This window comes from Miscanthus floridulus, chromosome 17 (genome assembly GCF_019320115.1).
Source record: "Miscanthus floridulus cultivar M001 chromosome 17, ASM1932011v1, whole genome shotgun sequence".
Lineage (NCBI taxonomy): Eukaryota > Viridiplantae > Streptophyta > Magnoliopsida > Poales > Poaceae > Miscanthus > Miscanthus floridulus.
The window spans coordinates 99,692,617-99,709,360 of NC_089596.1; the positions used below are offsets into that span (position 1 = coordinate 99,692,617).

At 42.4% G+C, this 16,744-nt stretch overlaps 1 long non-coding RNA gene and 2 pseudogenes across 1 annotated transcript; 1 reads left to right on the forward strand and 2 right to left on the reverse strand.

Moving 5' to 3' along the window:
* Positions 1-4,457: 4,457 nt before the first annotated feature.
* On the reverse strand, positions 4,458-6,382 carry LOC136517483 (F-box/FBD/LRR-repeat protein At1g13570-like; annotated as a pseudogene).
* A 670-nt stretch (positions 6,383-7,052) lies between these two features.
* Positions 7,053-10,189, forward strand: LOC136518984 (uncharacterized). The gene is made up of 3 exons (XR_010774664.1): positions 7,053-7,220; positions 7,943-8,045; positions 9,901-10,189. It is a non-coding gene; the product is annotated as an uncharacterized lncRNA (long non-coding RNA).
* Positions 10,190-12,322: 2,133 nt separating this feature from the next.
* LOC136518957 (F-box/FBD/LRR-repeat protein At1g13570-like) lies at positions 12,323-15,438 on the reverse strand (annotated as a pseudogene).
* Between the last annotated feature and the right edge of the window lie 1,306 nt (positions 15,439-16,744).

Consider the following 16,744-nt stretch of genomic DNA (forward strand, 5'->3'; position numbering starts at 1 on the left):
ACAGAAAACTGCAAGATCGAATGTTTGGACGAGGCACGGGAGGCTTAGCTCAGTTGGTTGCGGTGGAACTGTCCACCCGGGTTAAGTCCTGGACTTCACATACATGTGTTTGTATTTTCATAGATTTATTTTAGGATTTAACGGCGTTATTCTTTTAGTGGTAGGCGACGTTCTCGTCGACAGCGAAACGTCTGTGGTGACTTCGTTAATCTTGAGATTTACCGGCACGGTCTTTTGAAGGTGCTCATAGAGGTAAGGTTTGCGTACGTGTGTTCATAAGGATGAGTGTGCGTACGTGTAATTCACAAAAAAAAAAGAATTCGATAAGACAGACCAACATAAAGGTTTTCATGAGGTTCAACTTCTCGATAGAATTCTTAAAATCTCTATGAAACAAGTAATTCCATAGAAATTTGATAGGATTTATTTTTCGAAAAAAAATTAATAGGATTTTTGCAACCCAATCCTTTGTTCCAAAGGGCTTGATAGAAAATTATCTATAGGATTCCAAATTTCCAATCCTCTAGAATTCCTACATTTTTTCTTCGTTTCAAAGCGGTCCTTGTACAGCAGTGTGATGCTTGCGTCACGTTTCTCTTGGGTGAATAAAGAGATTTGCCTATCCCCAATCTTCTGCGATCTTTGATCATTGCAGAACTGAATGAATAAGGAGATTGGAGATTACCCGGAAGAGAGTGCCGACTGGGTGGAGTGCAAACGGCACGTCACCTGGGAATGCACACAAGATTTATTTGTGTGCGCAGAGATGCAAACACCGGCGACCAACAATCGTTCTGGCGGCCGACACCCGTGCGCGACGCCGAACACAAGCCAACGACCATGGACATGGAACGGCGCCGGCGTTGAGTGGCAGTGGCGCCGCATCGGGCTGTTTCAGAGTCCAAGCAACACCAACCAGGGCCGGCCCTTAGTTTTTTTTTTGCCCGGGGCGAGACAAAAAAATCAGGAGCCCTTCTACATACATGCTAGTCACGATACTACGTGTAAGGGTATGTTTGGTTCACCGCACTGCGCCGCACCTTTCGTATCCGTACTTGTCGCGTGACCATGGCTCCGTAGTTCAATTTTTGCGTCTCATCCTGCTAAAAGTCCGGCGACGAAATCATACGCCGCACTTTTGGCGCCACCCCTGCTGCGGCTCGGTGCGTGTAGGTACATGCCAAACATACCTTAAGTATATACGAAATGTTACTGATAAACACTTAATTTTATATAAAAAACAATATTCATAAAAAATAATTTATTATATTAAATTACCTTCAAGCTACTGTCAATGCCCTACCTTCAAGGGAGCACGAGCTAGCCAGCAAGGAATCAGCAAGCTTCAGTGCTACAGCGGTCAAATTCCATCACCGGCCAGCAAAGGACACACATATTTTATCTAATTAAATCATCGACATTGGGGTTTTGAGGCATACTGGATGACTGGATCACACTCATACGGAGCAGATACAGAAGCTTGCGTCTTGCGTCTCGGGTGATCGCGTCTTGCGTCACCGCCAGCCCGCCGCACGATTGCATCTCACGTCGCCGCCACGAGAGGACTCGAGGTTTAAGGAGTCACGATTCACGTGTCCTTGTGTGCCCGCGGACTTGCCGGCTGGGGATGGCTTCACGTGGATGCCAAATGCAGAACTGCTTAGACCTCGGCCCTTGGATAGGCCAGCTACTCTTCGCTGCTGGGCCATTGGGCCTTGACAGTTTGACAGGTCATATACATATACGAATATATGATATACCTATAGTGCACATACTTGGGGTGGAGCCCCTTGGAATTGGAGGGCCCGGGGCGACGGCCCCGTTTGCCCACCCCCAGGGCCGGTCCTGACACCAACAACAACAATGTTTGTTGATGCGCGAGACCAAGCCTCGGCTCGAGTGGCTAGCGACAGCAGTGGACACGTAGACCGGGACCAGCTCTCAGAATAAAATCTACAACCTCGTCTCGCGTGGTACTACAAATGGACTACGACGTTTCCTCCGCCTACGAAGCTACGATGGTTTCAATGATCTCTAGAAGGACGCGGTCTTCTACTCTGTGTACAGATGTAGATTTGGTCGTGCACGTATGGTGTGTGTGGATGCGTGCGTGTGTGTTTGAACAGATACTACAACCGTAACCAGATGAGAGGCTTAAAAAAGCAACAATGTTGATGCAGAAACGTAAAAACGCCAATTATCCCGGCAAAATTATAGGGGCACTAATGTTGAAAATTGATTCAGCCCATTAACTGGAACAGGACCAAACAAACAGGAGTATGAAATAAAGGGTAGCAGCTTTCACTACACAGTGAAGAAATTTAACCAGAAACAACACTCCATTGTATTGGCTATTGCATAAGCCCGGCTTGGCAAGCAACGAGTTCTGGAGGTCCGGAGGACAGCTTAGCGAAAGGAAAGGATAAGCGTATTTCACCTATTCAGGCAAGTTTGGAGGTATGTTTCATCATTAACCAGACGACTCTGGGTACTACCAACAATAATTTGCCCTGTTCGCTTGACTGATAAGCCATGACTGAAAGTACTGTTGGCTAATTTGTTGTGAGAGAAAAATATTGTTCGTTGGCTGAAAAAGTACGACTTATGAGCCAAGCGAACAGGGCAAATTATTGAACCAATAGCACATCAGTTTCTTCCGAACAAGACAGAAATCACGCCGGTTCCTTGGATGAGCCATGTTCAGCATGCTTTGTATGATTATATGATGAAAGCGAAAAATGCTTCAGTAGAGAAAGCGGGTCCTGTCTCATCAACTGAACCAATCTTGCACTCAGCAATACATAGAAGATGCCGCCTCATCTAATACTGCTGCACCAAACCTGCACAAGGGAAACAGTTTGTGAAATTACATCAAAGCAGACATAAAGCAGAAAAAACAAAATATACAAAGACCGTAGCATTTATGTAGACCAATAATCTTCTATCACAAACTCTTAGAAAGGTCTTATCAAGAAGAAGCTCTTAAAAGGCTCCATACTAAAGAAACACTTGAAAGGTTTGTGGAAACATATGCGTAGTGCTGACTAGGCAAACATCAGACTGCCATTGGGTTCCTTCATTGAAATGTTTTAGCTACTAAACTGGAAGAAACAATATAATGAGTACAAAAGAACTTTGTTGTCTTCCCATCCTTTTCATGCTTCAATATTTTGTTCCCTGTTCCTGCCATGATTTTCTTCAAATCCTCTAAGATCCAAAAAAAATTAATATGAAAACTCAGCCCTTGTTTAGTTGGAGAAATTTGGATTTTGGGGCTACTGTAGCACGTTCGTTTTTATTTGGCAAATAGTGTTCAAACATGGACTAATTAGGCTCAAAACGTTCGTCTCGCAATTTCCCACCAAACTGTGCAATTAGTTTTTCTTTTCGTCTACATTTAATGCTCCATGCACGGGCCGCAAACATTCGATGTGACAGGTAATGTAGCAACTTTTTGGAAGTTGGGGTGTAACTAAACACGGGCTCAATAACATATCCCCAAAAAAAATTAATATGAAAACTCAATAACATATCCCAATATGAAACAGAGAAAGCAGTGAACATTAATGGAACAAACTTTGCCTAGAATTAATTCTGAGGGCTGCCTTCATATACTCCATAGATATCTGCAGCCACCTCATGAAAATGAATTACATCGACATGGAAAGGAAAAGGAGTACTCAAATATAATTGCGTAAAAGAAAAAAAGTAGCTAGCATCCTTTTATCTCTGTGCTGGATGGGAATTCCGTGATGATTCAAGTAGTAATACTTCAGATAGTATTGTCTCTCGGCTGTTCTTTTATATCCTTAACCTAGTTCTTTTGCATGTGGATTGCTTGGTGCTCCCATTACGCAAAAGGGTTGGGCAAGAATCTTATGGGGTGTTTGGTTTGTGGAATGGGATAGTCCATCATCATCTCAATCTTTAATTGGAACTGTGAGTTGATCCATCACCACCTTATTCCTCAAAGCTAATAATTAGTACTAGTATGAGGAATGAAGTCATTCCACTAAATTTGAGGAATGAACTCATGATGCATCACCTCATCTAGAATGGATTGATTCTACAAATAAACACCCTATTAAAGTTTAGAACTTCGGTTGAGAAACTAATGTAATTTGGTTGCTATTTGTAATGGAATCCAGATGATCCATATGGGAAGCAAAGGAAAAAGGTCTTGAATATTGCTGGAAAGATAAGATATCATGCAATGGAGTCCTGGAGACAATGGCTGCCTCTTCACCAACAATAATAGGGTCAAGCTCTAAAGTCTTAATGAGGCCACAGAAAACTTCAGCAAAGTATTCAACATAGGTCTTATGTTGATCACCTTTCCTCAGCAGGTCAAACTTTTGGATGAAATATAATCCACTCTCTGCGGAGAGGCTGCTTCGAACCCAGTCACCAGGTCGTGGGTTCGAAGCAGCCTCTCCGCAGATTTTGCGGGGGGAAGGCTTGCCTCGGTTTTTCCCTTCCCCAGACCCCACTCATGTGGGAGCCTCCGGCACTGGGTCTGCCCCTTTTTTTTCACTTGTACAATAGACAAACTTGCAAAAGTACATCATGAGTAATATCCACTATGACCGGGAAAAATATGAGGTACAGAGATCCATTGTTCAAATCATAAATATACGATATTAACTTTTAGACCCATAATCAAATTTCTTTACCTTCAAACAGGACATGAGCTTGAGCTGAAGCTCTTTTGCATTTTAGTAAGTCAATTATTGGATCATCAAAATCATCTGGGTGTGTATCATAATGTGCGAAGAAGCCTTGCTTTAGAGAGCATAAGCTTCATAAATGAAATTTCATTTGGAAGCCAAATGATAAGACTCATCTGCACAATTTGAAGATTGGCACACATGCCATCAGTCCACAGAGCACTTAAGAACTCCCAATCTGCCTCAAAACTCTGGCCAATGGCGTCTCGCGACTTCACTTATAAAAGGAAATCAGTTGTAAACAACAAGATGGCCTTCAAACAGTGCAATAGAGATATCCCGAAGGCAATATCCAGCATTACCTCTAGGTTTTGAAGGATGTGGCAACTCCTTAGCAAGGTAAACATGAACAAAATGGAGTGCATTTTAGTAAAGTCCATAGATAAGACCAAGTTCTTCAAGTTATAAAAGGTGAATGGAAGTGTATACGGCATCTTAACATCATCATTAGCCTGTCACAAAACAAATATAAGAACATTGAAACTGGATAAAAGTCATACAGGGTCTAGAAATACGGACGATTTCTGCGTTACTTTGAAACAAGGGGCCACAGGCACATGGAAGCAGGGCAGGAATGAAACGATTGTTTCCATTATTATTAATGATCTATGCAATGAGCTTGAGCCAAACACTAGCGTTTCAGTCTTGATCTATAACAAAGCACATATAAATAAGGAGAACAAAGTGAAAATAATGTACCGGTGAGAAGAGCCTGAGCTTTTGAACATGAGCAAACCGAGCAAGGAAATCTCCAAAATTATGTTCATGCTGCGGATAGAAGAACACATCAATGTTGGCATATTCGAGGCACGGCAGCTCTCCAATTCGCCAGCCATAGTCATACCCTGAATAGATTGTTAGGCCACGAAGATTGGGCGCCTCAATCACTGAGTCTGGGCAGTCATCAAGGATGGACACATGAGATATATTCAGGGTATGAAGCAAGGGTGATCGACGAATGATAGCTTCCAATTGGTTCTCCCCATTGTCTGGGAAGGCAACAGAGTTGAGGTCTAGCTCCTGGAGCGCGGGGAAGCCGGCGAATCCTACGGGGAGGGGTCGGAAGTTGCAGCCTACCAGCCGCAGGGACACGAGATCACCGAAGGTGAAGATGGAGGAGTGGAGGTTGAAGTAAAAGGGTGGTCTGAGTCGGCCATACATGTGGATGGACTCGACGCGGCAGCGGGAGAGCGCGACGAGCCAGTCGTCAATGCGGCCAGCGTCTTCATGGTCCTCGTCGACGCAGATGTCGAAGAGGGAGATGCGGGGGCCGATGTAGGGGAGGAGGACGCTGTCGATGACCAAGGGGTGCGTGGCGAAGGGGAAGGAGAGGGAAAGCACCGAGAGGGACTTCCAGAGGTCCCGCCAGGCGCGGGAGAGCGCGGAGGTGCGCACGGCGTCCGGAGGTCGAGGCGGACGAGGATCTTGTCCTGCAGCTCCGCCGGGAGGGAGGACAGCCGGTCGGCCCCTGCCACCGCCCGCTTCGGCTCCATCACGCCTCCAGCCCCAGACTCTCCGCCTCTCCGTCTCCGTGAGGCAGCGACTTCAGCGTACTAGGCAGAGGCCGCCGCCGGCGAGGGCTCCGTGACTCCGTCTCCACTTCTCCAATTCGCCTCCCTCCTTCCGTACGTCGGCCTCCATCGGTCCAGCCTACTAAAGGCCCATCTGTCTGCGAGGCTTTAACCGTGTGCCACTGTAAAAGTCGATAATTATTCTCGTGCTACCGCCGGTTTTTTTTTCTCCACGTCACTTTTATCAGATTTGAGTATAACAGTGTTAAACCGTGGTTGTCAAAAGTCCAAAATTTCCTCGGAACATGCAATTAATTTTTTTTGACATCTTAATAACCTCAAATGAAAAAAAATTCAAAACTAAAAAGTTGTAGATCTCGATAATATCTACAATTTTTATATAAAAATTATCTTTATTTAATTCTATAAAAAATATAATTTGATATTATTAATGTCTTAGAAAAATCATATTTTTTGTACGGAATCAAATAAAGATAATTTTTATAAAAATATTGTAGATCTTGATGAGATCTACAACTTTCTAGTTTTGGGTTTTTTTTCATTTGAGATCATTAAGATGCTAAAAAAATTAATTACATATCTAGACTGGGGGTATTTTTTACTTTTCACACCCGTAGTTTGACACCGTTAAAGCTAAATCTGATAAGAGTGACGTGAAGGGTAAAAGAGCTTAACGTTTTTAATCACTTACGGATAATTACCAACTTTTATAATTGTACAGTAAAAGACTCTCTGTCTATGCAAAGGGATCACTGCAGCCTAGAGGCCCAGGTTTGGACCATACTGACGGCCCGTTTCGTTCTGTCTCCCTCCTCTTGATCTGATTTGCCCACCCCTCCCGAACAGGCTCACTGCTTCGGAAGGTCACTGGAGAGTGCACAACTGCACATGGAAGATCGATGGGGGCTGCAGCTAAGGGGGGAGGTTGATTCGGTCTTCAAGCCACTTCCTTGTCTCTCTGGTGAGCAACCATATGGAACCAAAATCCTCTCTCTTTATACACTCAAGTATTGTGCTGATATATAACTTTTGTTTGTTTTGGTAGATCTCGTAGTATAAGTGTTGATTTAGTGCAAAGTAGCGAGGAAAAAAACATGATTGACAGTAGTAAGGGTATATCTGCTGGACGCTTGCTGGTGATTTTTCAATATGATCATTTAAGGTTCAAGTTTATTGCAGCTTTCTTGTGATGATATTGCAGACTATTAGGTTATCCATTGGTGCTGCTATGTATTGAGTTCTTGGAATATTCAGCTATCCAGTTTCTGATCATCTCTCCCTCTCTCTCTGACAATTAGCAGTAAGATGTAGTATCTTGTTTTGCAGCTTGTTTGTTCTGTCAAATGTGCTTGCCTGACCAAAGAATATTTTTATTTTTTTAGATAATTTTATATTGTAGCTATCTACTATATAAATCGTGCAATTTTTCTATAGATGTTTTCCCAGTTATTATTAATTTTCAGAGTTAGACTTCATGCAAGGGATCATAGTATTGTTTGGGTAGCTAATCTAGAACTGCAGATTGTGCAGTTATGCATCTTTTCTAGAACTGCAGATTGTTCAATGCTGTTTAGCTAGCTATTTAGAGGACCTTAGTGTGGTTTCTAGAACATGATTCAGGTTGTATTTCGTTCTGTGGTCATGCCATTCCCGTATTGAACAATACAAACCCAACTGTCGCAGGTATGAGCATGTCGTCAAAATAATGATTTTGAGTGTTCTGAAGTAGACGTAGAGGCCAGTGAAGTTTTGTTTCATAAAGAATTATCTATCTCCGCAATTTAAGGTACATGAACTGCCTTTGAGTAGATTAATCAATTAACAAATGTTGGGCATATCTAATGTCTAAGCATCCACACTAACTTCCACCTATTGTTATATGGCTTATGGGAATACTATAAACTGATCATTCAATGAAGTTTATGTCCTTCCATGTGTATCATGCCTATGGCTTATGCGTATTCCCTTCTTTTTGCAAAATGCAATCTGTATTACCTTTGTCATTGGACTTGCCGCACTTCCTATTTGCTATAATTATTTCCTATGATTGTTTCCATAGTTAATTAATTCCTATATGTGATTTTCCCATGAATTTATAAATCTCGGTGAAGGAAAATAGCTGAGCCAATGTATATATACCTGTTCCTGGAAGCTCTTTCTAGAATTAAAGTTCACTAAAAACGCTTTGTCTACAGTGACACAGAAACCCTGAAATAAAAGAAGCTGAGCTAAATTAGAACCACTAAAGCCACGCAAAAAAAAAAATGAAACTGGTGGATGGGCTCTAATTTTTTTACTGGAAGTTCTCTCAAATTAGAACTAGCAGTGTAGATAAAGCCAAGAGTCTTCCTTTGGATATCTACACTATACATTAGAGTATCAAATATATTTTTAGCATGGTACAATACTTCTATTTAGTTTTGTATAGCATAAGCATGGAGGGTGCATCAGACCTCATGTAACATACATATATGTATATTAAAATATATAGAAGAATAATGTCCACATGTCTTGGGTCATGCCTGATATCCATCTCCTGTACATGGGGCTGACTTGTTATCAGAAACAAGTCGGAAAATTTTTAGATAGCCAAAGAATTTTTGTACGTGGAATTTAAAGCAAAAGCTAGAAACAATATTAAACTAGAGATTAGTCCGCAAGTATATACTAATGACGGCCTGAATCAAACACAAACCATATATACTTGAAGAAGGGATACCCTTTCCTTGCTAGATCTGTTCTTCAGTCACCTCATAGCTCATAGTTGTATATCACAGAATCACAGTACGAAATTTAGAAGATTTACCTTTGTCTGCACAAGTTCAAAAAAGATAACTAAAACTCATAGTAATCACAAGGAAATATCAGGAATTTAATAAGAAAAATCGTGTAAGACTATGGAAGAAGGAAAAATTATGTAACTGAGGTATGTGACGGAACCATTTGGCCCTATTACTAGGCAGTGCATCTCTAACGTCTAACCTACCCAGGAGTCAGAACAAGCTGGAAACACCATGTCCATATAATATAATCAATTTTGCCTTTGAACTGATTGAGAATCATTTGACAGCATGCATAGCTACTATTTTAAATTACCTCATAGAAAAATTCAACTTGCAACGGTAGTCTTCCAGGTTCAGTTTCAAGAGGATTAACTTAGAAAAATTCCCATTTCTACAACCTGCATATGCACTGCATGTTTGTGTCATTTAGAAAAATAAACCACCCAGAGATGAGACGACATCTCGATTTCATAGCGAATCCATTTTTTTCTCATTTGCTATTCTATCGTACATCAACAAAATTAATGGATCTAAGCCAGCAACAACACCTAGCATTATCTAGGTCAGTTCTAACTGCATCTCACATGGTAGCTTATGAAATATATGGCTTAGGTTCATAAAAAAAACAATAATCCATACATATACATGAAACACAAACCTGTGGATCAGAGGAGAATAAATGCCACACAGACGATCTAGATAAAGAAGATAGGATGGGCAGGGATGGTTCCGGTCATTCATGTAGCCATGTAGAAAAGATCAATACATCTATTTCCTTTGATAATATTTCTGAAAGTCAGACTCACCACAACAGTTAATCATTTTGCCTGCATTGTAATCACTTTTCTGAACATGGAGGCCAAAGAGATGAGCTAATCATTCAGGTAAGGAGCAGGGAGGTAATCACTCAGGCCAAGGAGCAGGTACCGAGCAGCGACAAGGAGGCAATTGATATGCTTTGAGAGCTAAAGCTGATTAAAGATATTGTTGATACAGCAAGTGTCGTTCTATAATCATGCTTTTATTTTAAAAAAATGTTTATCATTGCTGTGCATAGATAGCTTAGTGCTGAATATTATATTCGCCCATTGGACCTTGATACATAAATTCATTCATGAGTTATTAAAAAAGAATGAGTCCTGTGATTGGAATCATGTGTGAGACTGAGACGTGGCAAGCTCTATGAATTCTAAATAAATGAGATGAATTATGTATGATATATTTGAAGGCATTGTATGGATTTATAAATAAATGAGATCTCGCCATTCACAATTTCCTGTCGGTGTGAGTGCAATTTTTCTGTCGGTGTGAATGCAATTTTCCTGCTAACGATAACCATTTTTGACGGTTTAAAACCAATAGGGAAATTCATTTCTTGACGGTAAAATGATTTTTTCTGTCGTCTTTGTCCGACAAGGATACAATTCTAGACCTAATGGTCGTTAATTCTCCTGTCAACGGTGTACTGACAAGAAAATTAGTTAATCGGCAGAAAATTTTTCTATTTCTGTCGCTTTTGTTCTGTTGGTATACCGATAGGGAAATTAGTTTTCTACTTTTTATGTCGGTATTTGCTATTTTATTTCAGTTTCCAGTGGTGATGTAAGGAAAGAGAGATTAAAAAGCTGACGTGCAACAAAAGAAAAGATATTCATGGGAGGAAAAAAGTTCAATCAGCTAATTAGTTGGAAGAGTCCAATTAGAAATCGTGTATTAGGAACTTTAAATGGCGCACGAGCTCTAAATAAAGATTGTGCTTGAGAATCCCATGAGTCTCTGATGTGATGTCTGATCTCCTATAAGTATCTTTAGATAGATCTAAGCAATCACTTCTGCACTAGATATCACAAGTTCACAACACAAGACCATGGTGTTGCCGCATTGTGCGGAGAACTAGAGGAAGGACGAGGTTTTCTGGTTTTCTTTTTTGTCATTCTTTAGGGTAGGTAGATAGGCTTCTTCAGTTCTTCTGGCAATGCCACTACGTAAAGACCTGGAAGGCTTGGAAGAAAGTAAGAACTTGAGGTGATAGTGTGTGTGAGGAAGGGATTGTGAAAGCTCTGGCATTGTTAGGGTACTGTAGGCACATAATTTTTGTTTTGTTTCAGGAGCCATTGTTTTTGTTGTTGCTTGCCACCTTATGGTGTTCGTTTGTGTCGAGGAGACTGAATTGACAAGCATCAATGATTTTTGTTCAAGAGAAAAAAATACTGCTCCTTGCATCTGCATGTTGTTTGGTTCTTATGCTTCTCTCATACCAATGGACCAACGGATGGTGATCCAAATTCGGAGCAAAGCTACCAGGTCGCTTAGCTTTTGGAGGTAATTTCCATGTCCTCTAATCCAGAAACTGGTAGCAAAATTTCCCTGGCTCTGTTCAACTTTACTAAAATATAAACATCTGGAAGTGGAAGCTGTATTACCGTCTGCAACACTTGGATTGATCTTGCAGCTCACACCAAAGCTCTCGTTGCAGCTCAAGCTCCATGCTTTCCTGCTCTGGTCTGGTATTTAGTTGGCTTTCTTATTATGCCGACAGAGTGCTGCTGATCAGGGTCTAAACTCTAAAGCAATGTCAAAAATGCCAAAAGACTCGAGCTTCTCTTCTACTGCCATGTCGCTTCCCAGGTCTGTGACACGAACTCCATTTCCTGTAATCCTTTTTTTAGAGTTTTAGGGAGGAGGCCCAGTCTTTTAGTATTAACCAAAAGACGGTTTAAACCGTTTACAGCATTAGGAATGGCATTCCATCCCGAACTGTTAAGCGAAAGTAAGCCATATAACCGAAACATTTCATGTAATCACAATCAGATTGCCGCCGTTTCTCTTGCCACTTGCAGAACGCATTCAACAACAATCAACAGAGGTGATGTTTTTGAAAGAAGAACCCAAGTTGGGTTATTTCTCGTTTCCAACTATCACAGATTATAGACTGAGCAGTTCGCACATCCCCAATCTTTGTCATCTCTCCATCATTACAGAACTGAACTGGATCGTCACCTGGAAATGCTAGCATTTTTTTGGCGCAGAACTACAAACACCCGTCACCAACCATCGTTATGCCCAGGGCATGGAACGGCGCATGCATTGAACTGCACAATGCAGCACCCGCGGGCGTTGCACTGTTTCAGAGTCGAAGCAACACTAGCAGCAACAATGTTGATGCAGCAACGTTAAAGACCAATTAGCCAGGCAAAAGTAGGGAAACTAATGTTGGAAATAGATGCACCTCATTAACTGGAACCGGACCAAACAAAGAAGAGTATGAAATAAAGGGGAGCAGCTTTCACTAAGCAGTGAAGAAATTTAGCGAGAAACAACACACCATGGATTGGCTATTGCATGAGCCCGGCTTGGCATTTGGCAAGCAACAAGTTCTGGAGGTCCAGAGGACAACTTAGCGAAAGGATAACCGTATTTTCACCTACTCAGGCAAGTTTGGAGGTATGCTTCATTAACCAAACGACTCTAGCTACTACCACCAATATCCTACTGAACTAGTGAACAACCAATAGCACATCAGCTTCTTCTGAACAAGACAAACAAATCATGCTGGTTCCTTGGATAAGCCATTTTCTACATGCTTCATATATCATATCATGAAGGAGAAAAACAAAAACACTTCAGCAGAGAAAGCGGGTCCTGTCTCATTCAAGTGAACCAATCTTGCACTCAGCAATACATAGAAGATGCCACCTCATCAATACTGCTGCACCAAACCTGCACAAGGAAAACAGTTTGTGAAATTACATCAAAGCAGACATAAAGCAGATCAAACAAAATATACAGAGACCGTAGCATTTATGTAGACCAATAATATTCTACCACAAACTCTTAGAAAGGCCTTATCAAGAAGAAACTCTTAAAAGGTTCCATAAAAAAGAAACACTTCAAAGGTTTGTGGAAACATATGCATAGTGCTGACTAGGCAAACATCAGACTGCCATTGGGTTCCTTCATTGAAATGTTTTAGGGTTTTAGCTACTAAATTGGAAGAAACAATATAATGGGGTGTTTGGTTTGTGGAATGGGGGTAGTCCATCATCATCTCAATCTTTATTTTTTTTGTTTGGTTTGTGGAATTGTGAGTTAATCCATCACCACCTTATTCACAAGCTAATAATTAGTACTAGTATGAGAAATGAAGTCATTCCACTAAATTTGAGGAAAATGGACTCATGATGCATCAGCATCACCTCATCTAGAATGGATTGATTCTACAAACCAAACACTCCATTAAGATTTAGAACTATGGCTGAAAAACTACTGTAATTTGGTTGCTATTTGTAACAGAATCTAGATGATCCATATGCGAAGCAAAGGAAAAATGCCTTGAATATTGCTGGAAAGATAAGATATCATGCAATGGAGTCTTGGAGACCATGGCTGTCTCTTCAACAACAATAATAGGGTCAAGCTCTAAAGTCTTAATGGGCCACAGAAAACTTCAGCAATGTATTCAACATAGGTCTTATGTTGATCACCTTTCCTCAGGATGTCAAACTTTTGGATGAAATATAATCCACTCTCACTTGTACAATAGAAAAACTCGCAAAAGTACATCATGAGTAACATACCACTAACTTTGACCGGGAAAAAATGAGGTACAGAGATCCATTGTTCAAACAATAAATATACGACATTAACTTTTAGACCCATAATCAAATTTCTTTACCTTCAAACAGGACATGAGCTTGAACTGAAGCTCTTTTGCATTGTAGTAAGTCAATTTTTGGATCATCAAAAACATCTGGGCACTTATCAACATATAATGTGTGAAGAAGCCTTGCTTTAGAGAGAATAAGCTTCATAAATGAAATTTGTTTTGGAAGCCAGTGAACATAAATCATCCTCACAGTCTGAAGATTGGCACACATGTCATCACTCCACAGAGCATTTAAGAACTCCCAATTTCCCTCAAAACTCTGATCAACAGATTCAAGAAACTTCACCAATAAATAAAAAAATCAGTTGTAAACAACAAGATGACCTTCGAACAGTGTAAATAGAGATGTCCCAAAGGCAATATCCAGCATTACCTTCATTTCTAGGTTTTCAAGGTTGTGACAACTCCTTAGCAAGGTAAACATGAACAAAATTGGGTGCATTTCAGTAAAGTCCATAGATAATTTCAAGTTCTTCAAGTTAGAAAAGGTCAATGGAAGTGTATACGGTATCTCAACATTGTTGACCTGTGACAAAAAAAAGAACATTCAAACTGGATACGGTCATACAGGGTCTAGCAATATGTATGAGATTTCTGTGTTATTTTGAAACAAAGGACCACAGGCACATGGAAGCAGGGCATGAATGAAACAATTGTTTCCATTATTATTAATTATTAGTGCAACTTTTCACGCTATTTCATTAGTATAGGAGACGATGTTTACGTTCCTGATCTATGAATGGGCTTGAGACAAGCACTACCGTTTCAGCCTTGATTTAGGCCAAAGCACATGAGCAAACCAAGCAAGGAAATCTCTAAAACCATGTCCATGCCGCGTACAGAGGAACACCTGAATGTCGGCATCTTCGAGGCATGGCAGCTCTCCAACTCGCCAGCCACAGTCCGTGTCTGAAAGGATTTTTAGGCTACGGAGATTGGGCGCCTCAATCACCGACTCTGGGCAGTCATCAGGGAGGAACACGTCAAACAGCCTCAGGACATTGGCTGGGAAGCGAACAGAGCTGAGGTCTAGCTCCTGGAGCGCGGGGAAGCCGGCGAATCCAACGGGGAGGGGTGGGATGTCGCAGCGTTGCAGCCACAGGGAATCGAGATCACCGAAGGAGAAGATGGAGGAGTGGAGGTTGAAGTATAAGACTGATCTGAGTAGGCCAGACATGTGGATGGACTCGACGCTGCAGCGGGAAAGCGCGACGAGCCAGTCGTCGATGCGGCCGGCAGACGCGTCGTCGACGCAGATGTTGAAGAGGGAGACCCGGGGGCCGATGTAGGGGAGGAGGCGATTTGCAAACGGTCGAGAGTCGATCTTTGGAGTGTCATTTTTACAATTTTTTCCTTCCAGAGGTGGCGCCAGGTGCGGGAGAGCACGGAGGTGCGCACGGCGTCCCGGAGGTCGAGGCGGACGAGGATCTCGTCCCGCAGCTCCGCCGGGAGGGAGGAGAGCCGGTCGGCCGCCTCCGCCTGCTTCGGCTCCATCACGCCTCCAGTCCCAGCCTCTCCGCTTCTCCCTGAGGCAGAGGCCGCCGCCGGCGAGGGCTCCATCTATCTACAGTTATCCACCCTCTCCGTGCGTCGGCGCCTCCAACGGTCCAGGTTACTAAAGGTCCATGTCTCGATGAGCGGAAAATAATTACTGTAGCCTAAAGGCCCAGGATCGGCCCATACTGACGGCCCGTTTCGTCCTGTCTCCCTCCGCTTGATCTGAGCTGTCCACCTCTAAGGCTTCCTCCCCGGTAAGGTATGGTATAAGCAATCGTTTCTGAATTAGGCGCCTATATATCATCATAAGAGAAGACCATGGTGCTGCTGCATTGTGGAGAGAATTGGAGGAAGGACTAGGTTTTCTGCTTTCGTTTTTGTTCATTCTTTAGAGTAGATAGGTTTCTTTAGTTCTTCTTGCGATGCCACTACTTAAAGACTGGGAAGGCTTGGAAGAAAGGAAGGACTTGAGGTGATATTGTGTGAGAGGGAAGGATGGTGGAAGCTCTGGCATTGTTAGTGTATTGTAGGCACATCATTTTGGCTGTATTTTTTATGTTTTATTTCAGGAGCCTTTTTGTTTTTGTTGTTCGTTTGTGCCAAGGAGACTGAATTGACAGGCACCAATGATACACTGTTGAAGAGGAAAAAAAGACTGCTCCTTGCATCTGCATGTTGTTTGATTCTTATGCTTCTCACACTAACTGACCAACGGATGGTGAGTCAAATTCAGAGCAAAGCTACTCCAGAACCTTCTAGCTATATTTTCCTGACCCTGTTCAACTTTACTAAATTTGAACGTCTGGAAGTGGAAGCTGTATTACCGTCTGCAACACTTGGATTAATTTTGTAGCGCACAAGCTCTCGTTGGAGCTCAAGCTCCATGCTTTCCTGCGCTGGTCTTTAGTTGGTTTCCTCATGCCGAAAGAGTGCTGCTGATCAGGGTATAAAACTATATAAACTCTAAAGCAATTTCAAAAACGCCAGATAGGCTCAAGCTTCTCTTCAACTGCCATATCGCTTCCCAGGTCTGTGACAGAAACTCCATTTCCTGCAATCTCCATCAGATTGTCATCGTCGTTCTCGCCACTGCCGATGCAGTCACGTGGATAATCTCTAATCTCAAACTGGGCCCAACGGTCTAGTTGGGCATTTGATCTGTGTCCTGATCGGAGGCGCCCAACCCACTATGGCTGGAGGGCCTCTGTCATACTACGCAATAAATAGAGGTGGGGGCCGGCGGCTCTAGGTACGAGGTTCGCCTGAGCCGAGCTCCCCACCGATAAACCCTAACTCGATCTAGTGAGGGGCGCAGCCAGTGACGGGAAGCACCTCCACCACTGCACTGCGCCGCCATCGGTCTTCACCGTTGGTCGCCACCGCCCATCACCATCACCGTCTTCACCAACCGTCGCTGCCCTCGCGCAGACACCGACACAACGATCATGGCCGACGTCGCCGGATCGAAGCCCTACGATGGTTGGTAACCTAGCACTACTCCTCCCTCTAATCTCTGTCTAGTGGACGTACTAGGACATG